The sequence below is a fragment of the Sander vitreus genome, chromosome 20 (genome assembly GCF_031162955.1).
Source record: "Sander vitreus isolate 19-12246 chromosome 20, sanVit1, whole genome shotgun sequence".
Taxonomy (NCBI): domain Eukaryota; kingdom Metazoa; phylum Chordata; class Actinopteri; order Perciformes; family Percidae; genus Sander; species Sander vitreus.
This window is the reverse complement of record NC_135874.1, coordinates 7,457,670-7,468,375: the sequence shown is the minus strand read 5'-3', so window position 1 is coordinate 7,468,375 and position 10,706 is coordinate 7,457,670.

Sequence of the window (10,706 nt, the reverse complement as noted above, 5' to 3'; positions counted from 1 at the left end):
CACAAGTTCTATTTTCACTTTCTCACAGCCTACTGCATTGAACGGTCCATCTATGTAAACACCTTCCTGTAATCAACGGCGGCATCATTACGTCGACCAGCGTAGCGCACGTAGTGCGAGCGTAGGGTTCGGTTTGGTGGAAAAAAATGTTAAGCGGGGAGCGGAATGAGCGTGACTAGAGTCTCTCAAAATCTGACAAATCTTTTAAACTGACCTTTGTTGATCTGAAATGAAGACAGATTCACAACTGCATGGCCTATTTCTCGCTTAAAATGTTTTCAGAAAACTTGGGTTGTGGGAAGTTTTACCAGGCATTTTTCCCAATTTTCTGACATTTTATAGCCTATCCTTAAGGCGCTGACACACAGCCGATTATCGGCCATCGGACCGTCTGGCTATTTTATCTTCTCTATTTTGTCTTCTCCCTGAGCAACATTCATTTTCTTACTTTTGTGTTCTTTCTTTTGCTCCACTCACTCTTTTCGCTCTCTCTTTAGGGCCTTTTCTTTTCTTTCCCTTCTCTGATTCGTTCTGTTTTTTGGTCTCTATTCATTTCTTGACTTACACTGTCACTCTGTCAAAATATGCACACACGTCACGTGGTACGCTCCATAGGGTTTGTCATGTAGTGGACCCGTGCGCTGACGTGCACTAACAAGTGACACAGTAACTGGCCAATGAGACATGATCATTATAGCGTTTCAAGCGGGCTGTAAATCAATCACAACTAAGCCACACAGTCAACGGACGGGACACAGCGCTCCACAAAATAAACAAAATATTGCATACTTATTGCGACACTTTCGATATAATATTGTGCATCGTGATTTCGCGAAAACGATATTGAGTCGATATATCATGCACCACTAGTGCCAAAGCCAAACACTGTTCATCTAAACTAACTACCTGCACAAAGATGATACAGAGCTGGTTTTAAATCGGCAAAGTATCCCTTTAGGTGAACTAACAAAAACTATTAAGTTTAGGAAAAGATAATGGTCATGGGAGTTGAACTCTGGCTGTGCAGCGTTTTCACAACGGTGTGGTATAAAAAACTCTATTGGCTTTTTTCATGATATAATATGGAATTTCTAAGGAATTCATTGATGCAGTCCAGTTGTATTTTTGAAATTTCAGAATACTTTCTAATACATCACCATGTCTGTCACACATTATTAACTAATGATTCTGTTATTGCCCTCGGGGGGACTTCGAGGGCTCGGGGGTTCTCCTGCTGTTTTATTATTTACATTTATTTTATTCTACTTCCAAGTGGAACTATTGCTCATCATTGTCTGTATCACCACGTCTCCTTGTTATTTTCTTGTCTCCCTCTTATCATGGCCTTTATTTCACCTCTGGATTAGAAATACCCTTTCTAAACCACAGTACGCCTCTATATGAATCATCTATTTTTATCATCCTCATTCAATATCTAAAGGCGTAGTCATAATTTAGGCCATCTGACAATGAGATGCATGTCAAAATCCAGTATAAGGCCTCTTTATTATGCACCATCAAGCAAATGGAGGCATCTAACTGTAGTCCGGGGTGGTAGACAGACTGGGTTCAATACCGAAGAAATAATGGAGAAAATACGTTATGCCTAAAGCTAAAGAGATAAAAAAACAACTAAAGGAGCAGAAAGTGCAACAAAAGAGATTTAAAAAAAACTCACCAACAACTAGGATTGGGAATAAGGGGAGCAAACAGCAGAGGCAGCGAGAAGGCGGTGAATTAAGAAAGAGGTGATGACAAAATGCTGGACTGAGCAACAGAGGTTTTCAATCAAGAAAATCAACTATGTGCCATGGATGCTTAACATTTCTCTAAGAGGGGGAGGGCAGATTTGGATGAGCTTTGGACCAGAACTAGCCAGCCCCACAGTGATGTTACTGGGGTATAGATCCAACTAATGAACAAATTCCATCAGTTTTTCATGTGTCTAAAGGTAGATTATCTGATTACGTTTTCATGATCAGTGTTTGGTTAGTAGCACAACTAAGCCACTGTAAGAACACCATGGTGCATTCTTTTATTTGTGCTTTTAATCCTTTCATCGTCTCCAAGGTATTGATCCTGAAAACAAGAATTGGAGCACTTTTCATTAGTTTGTATATAGTCATGGGGGAAGACTCGTTCATAGAATCAATTAAATTGAATTGCAGTTGGAGCCAAAGTATGTACCGTATTGTGGGAAGTGTATAGCCTACTGCAGGGAGATGGTTATAATGCATGAATTTAATCCTTGAATTTTTTATTCCTGAGTGCTTAGGCTTGACTTGATACGGTTTAAGCATTCTGCATTATTAAAATGTGTATGATATTTTTACAACATGGCCACTCAGATCTTCTAAGCGCATCTTAGGAAAAGAAATGGTTCAGCTTTCTCTGTCAAAAGTCACCTTTTACAGTAATCTTATTCTGCGATAAAGGCATTTGTGCAGTGATTACAGAGAATATACTATAAAAATCAAATGGATTCCACAATAAACAGAAAGGCAGTTTGGCCTGTATTTGACACACATTTCAATGAAACACCTTCTTAATAAAACTTATGGTACAAAATTTTACTTGATTTCTTTTAACGGAAGAAAAGCATATTATATTGTGACAGTCCGAGCACTTTCCATTTCATGCTTACAGTATAGATCGGTGACTAGGGCTGGGTATCATTCAAAAATGTTCAATACCAGTACCGATACGTGACTTTGATACCGGTTCCTAAACAATACTTTTTTTCGATACCAATTTTATAAAACAAAAGAAATTACATTACGGCACAAATCTTTTTTGCTTAACGTAGTTTTTCCTGCTTGCCTCTACAACGTGTAACATTAGACAGCCAATCACAAGCATTATTAGATCTTGGTAGAAGCGTGCAGCGTGCTGATTGGCTCACTGATGAGATTTACTCCTTAGGTATTGAAATTGGGTATTGAATGACGAGGCAGTTGTCGATACACAATACTTTAGAGGTACAGGTCTGTGACACATTTTACAAAACTGCGGAAGTATTTTACAACTAAATGCCATTTTTAATTGACTTTAAACTTTAATGAGGCACAAAAATGTGTCTGTGAGGATGTGACCTCAAGAAAGGGCCAGATATTGAGCAAGAGATCAATTCCATTGAGTGATTATGCATATTTAATTACCATGTCTAAAAGTAGATGGAGTACAGGGAGGAATATTTAAGCCTTAAGAAATCCAGGTGTAATAGCTACACTCGTCATAGAAGAGATGTCAAACACTGGAAGTGAGACCTCTCTTGGATGTTGAACTATTTTCTAACGGTGATACAGGTTCGTTATAGATCCTCATGCAATTCTTATGATGTCGGAGCATGCTTGGCTAGCTGCGGTTAGCATCCATTAATGGATGTAGTGGCTGTAAGGTGGATGTCCTTGGAATGACAAGAGGAGATAGAACGAATGCAGAGAAGGAGGCAAATTGAGTCAGACAGGAGATGTTTTCATCAGCCCTGTTGGGATGTCTGCGGTTGTGAAAAGGAGCATGTGCAAACACTGAGCACAGTCTTTTGAAGTTTTGAAGTACATCACGGCAGTGTTAAGATGCAGTTCTCTGAGAAACAGATATCCCAGAGGGGAGAGACGACTAGCAAGTCTGGGAGAGACGCTGGCCTTGACTAGACGAAAGGGAAAAGTGTTGTAAGATACATCCTATTAAGATCTCAGTAATTCTCATAGTAAGATAACAGTTTTGGTTGTTTCCCCATTTAGAAAAATATAGTTCAAACATCTGTCTAGGGATGGGTATGGTTAGAATTGTATTGATATGACTACTCTTATTGATACTCCTTCAGTTCGGTTGTTTATCAATACTCTTTTTTTTTTTATATATATATACACACACACACACACACACACACACACACACACACACACACACAATACTCGTCATAGAAGATATGTCAATATCTTTAAAAAATATATTATTTTTGTAAAAGAATAAATTCAGGACAGGATAAGAATGTATTTATATACTAAATGTTGAACAAAAAAGGTCCAAGGCCCTCTTCTGGCAAAAAGTTAAAAAGCCTTTATTCAGATGGCTATTTCATTGTGAAATTATAAAATTATAGACAATGCTTGTGCATGTTAAAATTGAGCTGGGTCTTCTTCAGGGCGTCTATGACTGTTATGAGTGAAGCGTTGAACTATTCTTCACAGGCCTAGTCGGAGCTTATCAATACTACTACTACTCTTTAAAAATGTAGGTCCGGGCGGGTTTCAGTACCCATCTCTGTCTTTCAGTGGCTGTGGAGCAACATGTGCCACTGCTGGGTTAAGATTCAGGGTCTGAATGAAATTTAAGTACTGACACCAGTAAACAGCCCAATCTATTCATGAGACACCATTGTTAACCGTTTTACTTTATTTGTCAGTTCTCAGGTCATAGGTCTGGTCTTTCTCTTTTCTTTTTCTAACTTGTTGCCGTGCAATGTGCTGTGGTGTTTTCCAAGTCTCCTCTGCATGTTTTCTTTTTCTCATAGTTTTCAAAGGAGAAATGTCCAGAGGGTATTTTCTTTCCTGATTGGACCATTTCACTTGTTTTTCACACCATGTAGAATTACCTCATTCTGGGGCCCCACGCTCTTACATTGCATGATTGACAGCTGCCCATGAGTCCTGTGTTGTGTCTCACAGGAGGATCAGTGGATGTTGTGGTCTTGTGAGGGCTGAGCTGCCGTACTGATTATGTAGCCCGGAGACGGCGCGAGCTGGCTGTCGTGTCTTCGAGAATCAAGGCGCAGTCACACAAGGCTAATTAACCCGAAGCACAGGGGTGATGGGCAGATTAAATGATTTCAGCACATCTGAATTAAACACTGTCCAAGGAATATGGACAATCCACAGGCTGCCTCATTATAAACCCAGAACCATTCATAGAGCCTTTTTATAGAGGAATACACACAGCCTTTCTAGTTGTGAATTGTATTGAATTTTGAACGGAGGAGGTCTCTGTATTTGTTTTCAGCACCACTGAATTAAACATGCTCTAAGGAACGGGAACAATCTACAGGCTGCCCCCCACTACAAAAAAACACACTGCCATCCAAAAGGGGATTTAATACACACAGAATTTCCATGCATGTAATTTAACTGAAATTTAAAGGGGGTTGTTCTCTATTTGAACTCTGCACTGCTGAATTAAACATGCTCGAAGGAACAGGGACAAATAAAAAAGCTGCTTCAAAACAAGCCAGAATCCCGAACGATCCACATGATGCTTTTGCAATAATATATTATACATATTTCCAAATGTGAATTGTGCTGCATTTTATAGCAGAAGGCTTTTTAGAGACTATAGTTTCCTCCATTGAAATCTGGGCTGTTTTCAGCTAATATTTCAAATCCCGATTGGATTTAGGATAGGATTTAGTGCTGTAGACAAAAGGTTTGTTCTGTGCCTCCTGTCTGCCCTCTTAATCTTCTTTGGAGTTTCACTCACATCCTTTTTTAATCTGAACCTCTGGCTGGATTTCCTTGGGGGCATCAATCTTTATTTATTTATTGCTGCACACCAGAAGACAACAATGCAGTTTTTAATTAACTTTTTGGAAACTCTCTCCATTTTTGTTTTTTGTATCTTTTTACAAAAAGTTTGTGTGTGGCCATTTCTGTTCTGTTTACCATTCAGAATGAGAGCATGAGAAATCTCCTATGTCTCCGTCAGCAGTGAGAGATACTTGCTCAGTGACTGACGGGGTGAAAAGTGGGAGCCGAGCTGTGTACTGCAGACCACGCTAATGCAGTTCAAACAAGACCAGGTGCTCTGTATGCAATGTGTGTATCTGTGACTGACAGTGTGCATGTCACAGTGCAGCCCTTCCCATCAACCCTTCATTTGGGACTTGTCAAAAATCCACTTACCACTCCGACATGAATGGATAAGCTCTTCCTCTGATCCTATTTTTCTCTTTAGGGGGGTCCCAGGGCTGTCGATCTGGACTGGGCCCTTGGGTGCTCTGGAACAGCAGTAATTTACACACACACACACACACACACACACACACACACACACACACACACACACACACACACACACATTTCATAGATCTATTACATATCACAGCTGGCACATGATACTCTTGTTACTCTATTTTATTTAGCTGATTCTGCTTCTTTAGCTGTTCTCACTTGGATTGAAGGATTACATTACTTAGACCTGCATGGGTTTAGACATTTCTGTATCATTTCTGTTTTCTTTGTCTTATGAAAACATTTCAGAATCCATTGGAGAATATCATAATATGTTATCAAGGTAAAAAGCAGGCTGCTTCGTTTAATTTTCTTTAAACATAAAATAAACCTTGTTTTCACCCATAGACCTTTTTTAAATGGCTCACTGCTTTTTCTCAAAGTTGTGTTTAAATATTTTTGGGTCTCAACACTCAACCCAAAGTAATGTTTTTTTTTATTGTTTTCCACCGTAGCGGTCTTTTTTTTAATAGACAAAAGGATTTGGTTTGATTCTACTGTAAGGGCAGACCATGTCAAAACCCTGTGATCTTTGTAATCTAAATGTTTAAACTCCAGTTGAATGCTTTCATGGCTTTCTGTGGTTTGATAAAATGACCTTTAGTAACCCATCCAAAACCTCACTGGATAAACTGTAACAAAGATTGCTGTCATGATATGTATTGCTTCAGGTCTGGACTTAAATTCTGAGTTTGTGTTTGATGCTATTGCAATTTTTCCATGCGATATGATACTGAAGCCGTGGTCCTGATCATATGAGCTAGTCTTTCCACAGACACATGAATTGTGTCTCCCACTCTATTGAGCACAGAGTGATCTCTCCAGGGATCAAAGCTCAGATGAGGTCCCAGACTTTCTAGGTCAGCACCGACAAAATCAGGAGACTTGACAGTGATAGGAAAAAGGAGCTGGCTGACAGGGAGGAAGGAACGGCGTCTATCTCTGGCTCTCCCTATGCTCCGAAGTGACGAGCAGCCCGCTGCTGTGTAGCCAGGTGGAAAACTGCCCTTTCTGGCAAAAGATGCATTGACCCTTTGGCATCATGCACGGAACGTAGCCTTCCACCATCTCCACCATCCATCTGTAGCTCCGCATAATCTGCAGCCTCCTGCAGCAGGTCTGACGCTGGTATTGTTAGCTCCTGCTGCTGCTGCTCACTGCCCTGGAGTCAGTGGTCAGTTTCTAAAGATGAAGCTTAGAGGCAGTAGGGTGACGGATCACGATTAGACAAAGATGTTTAGGGTTATTTCTCCACACATAATCTCACTGACTAATACTACAAGCAAACGAGGTCACCACCCTGATATTTCATGCCTTAAGGATATGTGAAGATGCTTTTGTGTATTTATTTTTTTATGTAAATTACAAATTAATATCCACATAAACAAAACGTGATGGAGAGGTGCAAAAAAAAACCTCAGAGGGGCTTGATCAGGGCACTCTCCAGTGTATACCTTAATCTTTTTTTTTGTGTACATTTTATTTTTCACATGTTTTCTATACAATTGTACATAGCGCAACAGTGCTGCCATGTACATAAATACACAAATATACAGCACAATATACATTACCTACACAAACGTCTTCTACCCACTCCCCACCCTCCCCAATTCCCATGCATCCTCATAACCTATCCGTACTAGTATACATTTGGAGTAAAGTGAGCCTACATTTTGCCGCCTACAAACAAAAAGACAAGGTAGGGTATATCCTACATACAGACAAAATGCTACATAAAGAAGCGTAAGAAAAAAAAACATAAAATGAAAAAGTTAAATAGATAAATATAAAATAAAAAATATATATAAAAAATAGATAATTAAATACAGGCAAGTCATTTAGTTATCCTCAAGGTAGCACTACACCTCTTCCCAGTCCACTGCAGAAACCTCATCAAAATAGTCCATGAAAGATCCCCAGGTAGAATAGAATTCTCTCACGTTTCCTCTGAGTGAGTATTTCATCTTTTCTAACTTTAAATGGTACATGACGTCTTTAAGCCACCTGGTGTGGGATGGAGATTTTGGGCCTTTCCAATTCAGCAGGATAAGATGTTGGGCTAGTAAAGTTGTAAATGTCACCACTGTGTGAGATTTTCCTGACCACCGGGAGTGGGAGTTAACAAACTTGGTCCCAAATAGGGCCGTGACTGGATGGATTTCAATAGCAATGCCTAAAGCATCCCTAAGTGATGTATATACCGCCTCCCAGAATGTTTGTAAGCAAGGGCAGGCCCAGTACATGTGTATTAAGCTAGCTGGAGAACTTTGACATTTTTTGCATAGCGGATCTAGAGAGGGGAACAGTTTTGCCAGTTTCACCCTGGAAATATGCAATCTGTGAACAATTTTAAATTGTAGCAAGCCATGTCTGGAGCATGGTGAAGAAACGTGCACCAGTCTCAGAATTTTGCTCCATTCATCATCTGAGAAGCTGGAGCCCAGGTCCTCCTCCCAAAATGCTCTTATGTTAGCTACTGTCTGTGGGTTTATGCCGCTTATGAAGGTGTAAATGAGGGAGATGGCGCCTCTATGTGGCATTGCTATGGCCAGTAATTCATCCAGTGGTGTTGGGGTTACCAAATGGGGAAAAGCTTGATAACTATGTTGAACAAAATGTCTTATCTGAAGATAGCGGAAATGGTCAGAGGTCTTAAGGTTAAATGTTTCTGAGAGCTAGATGAAAGAGGCAAATACCCCATCTATGTAAAGGTCTTGTATGTAGCAGATGCCATTTGAATGCCAACCTCTGAAAGCTAGGTTGAGCTTTGAGGGTGTAAACAAGTGATTATGCAGTAGTGGTGCCCTGAATGAGATGCCGTGTGAGTTAAAATGTTTTCTAAATTTAGTCCAAATCCTGAGAGAATGAATTACAACTGGATTGTTAATCTTCATCTTTGTAGCAGACTTCGGGTGTGCAGTGGCAAGGGAGTTGGCTGGAGTGAAATTGTTTTCCATCCTAACCCAGCTTGGTGCCCTATCTCCCTGACTGTGTGCCCTCCATCCTAGGATTTTCTGTATATTGCATGCCCAATAGTAATGTAGAAGGTTCGGTAAGGCCATTTCCCCCCTCCTTTGTTGTTCTTTGTAGGTGTATACCTTAATCTGTTATAAAAGGAGAAGAAAATATTAAATGAAGATGCTTTTTTTGATATGTGGACACACTACAACAGTGAGCAGAGGAGGACACATCATCATGCTTCTTCTACATCTTACACTTTTACTCCAAGACTCAGTTGCAAGTTGATTCTAATAGTTAGTAGTTTGTTAGTGCACGGAGAACGTTTTCACAACACTACTCTTTGTTAAAGTTGAGAGGAAATATTTAGTTTCCACTTTAATGGGTCCAATTTCATCTCACTATCAATGACACCTCAGTAAGTAACTGAAAAATATTGGTGTAGAGTTAATATTTGCTGCCACCTGCTGGTGTATATAGGTATCTAGCGCCTGATGTTGTATGCCCATGTTTTTTTTGTGTCACACTTACAATGTAGGCACATGTTTCCATTCATTCAGTCATTCATTGATATAGACCCACATATCAACTTGACAGGTAAATGAAGAGCTGTTGTAAGTATTTTTTTTTTAAATAGTGGTGCATTGTTGTTCCCAGAATGTGTTAGAATCCTCTGTAAGCGCATCTGGGAATAAAAAACTATTTTAAACGGCAAACTAATGAGATTCCTTAAAGCAGGATGACCCTGCACAAGGATCCAATGGTAGGGAAACTTTAAAGGTACTCTGTTGAGTTTTTAACCAGTAGTTGCGCTATGGAACAATGTTTTACAAGTAGGTCCGCGAGGACACGCATGCGCTCAAGCACACTAGCAAAGCGATACACAGTTTTGCCACAGTCACTGTATTCCACTGAAGGACAGTCGGTGGCAATAACACATCAAGAGGCAGTATTGCAATGTGCCCACAAATGTAGCAGAAGACTGTAAGCTGACAAACGGTAATGAAAAAAGAAAGGAAGAAAAACCATTTAATGGGGGTGGAAATCACAGGATATGATATACGATACCGATAATAGCACAATACAGCAATTCTGCGATTATCAATATATTGCTAGACAATCCTATAATGATACATCACAATATTGGTCTAACTATGAATACCAAATGCCCGTGAAAAGGTTAAGTGCAGTTTTTCTCACTTTATTCACTGCAAGTCACTGTTAGAAAACGACACAATTCTGCAAGCACACATTTTTAGTCTGTAAATTAAAATTACAGAACTATGGGAGCAACTATGGGTCCAGACTTTGGACTGAAACATGGCCGGGGCATCTGTTATTTTCCTCAAACTGCTGTCCACCATCCCGTTGAAAACCTCGTCCTCTTTGGCTAGTTAACTTATGTTCAAGTTTCCCTCATTCATGTGTTAAACGCCATCTCGAGGAGCAGCTGCTGGGAGCAGGGAAATCTATTTAGAGCGCTATATTTGATCAATTAAAATATCACCATTTGGCGCCAGCGTATCGATTTTTGTATCGCACGAAGGACAACGATATATTGCCGTATCGATATTTTGTCCCTCCCCTAGCATTTAACATGTTTGTTAGACCATAAACAAAACAATTACATGTTTACAGAGTTGTATAACACTGGTCAGACAGAAACCTCCATATCAGCAGAGGGAGACATATCTGACCAATATTAAACATTTCTTCTAAAGTCTGACCCATCACTCCACTGCA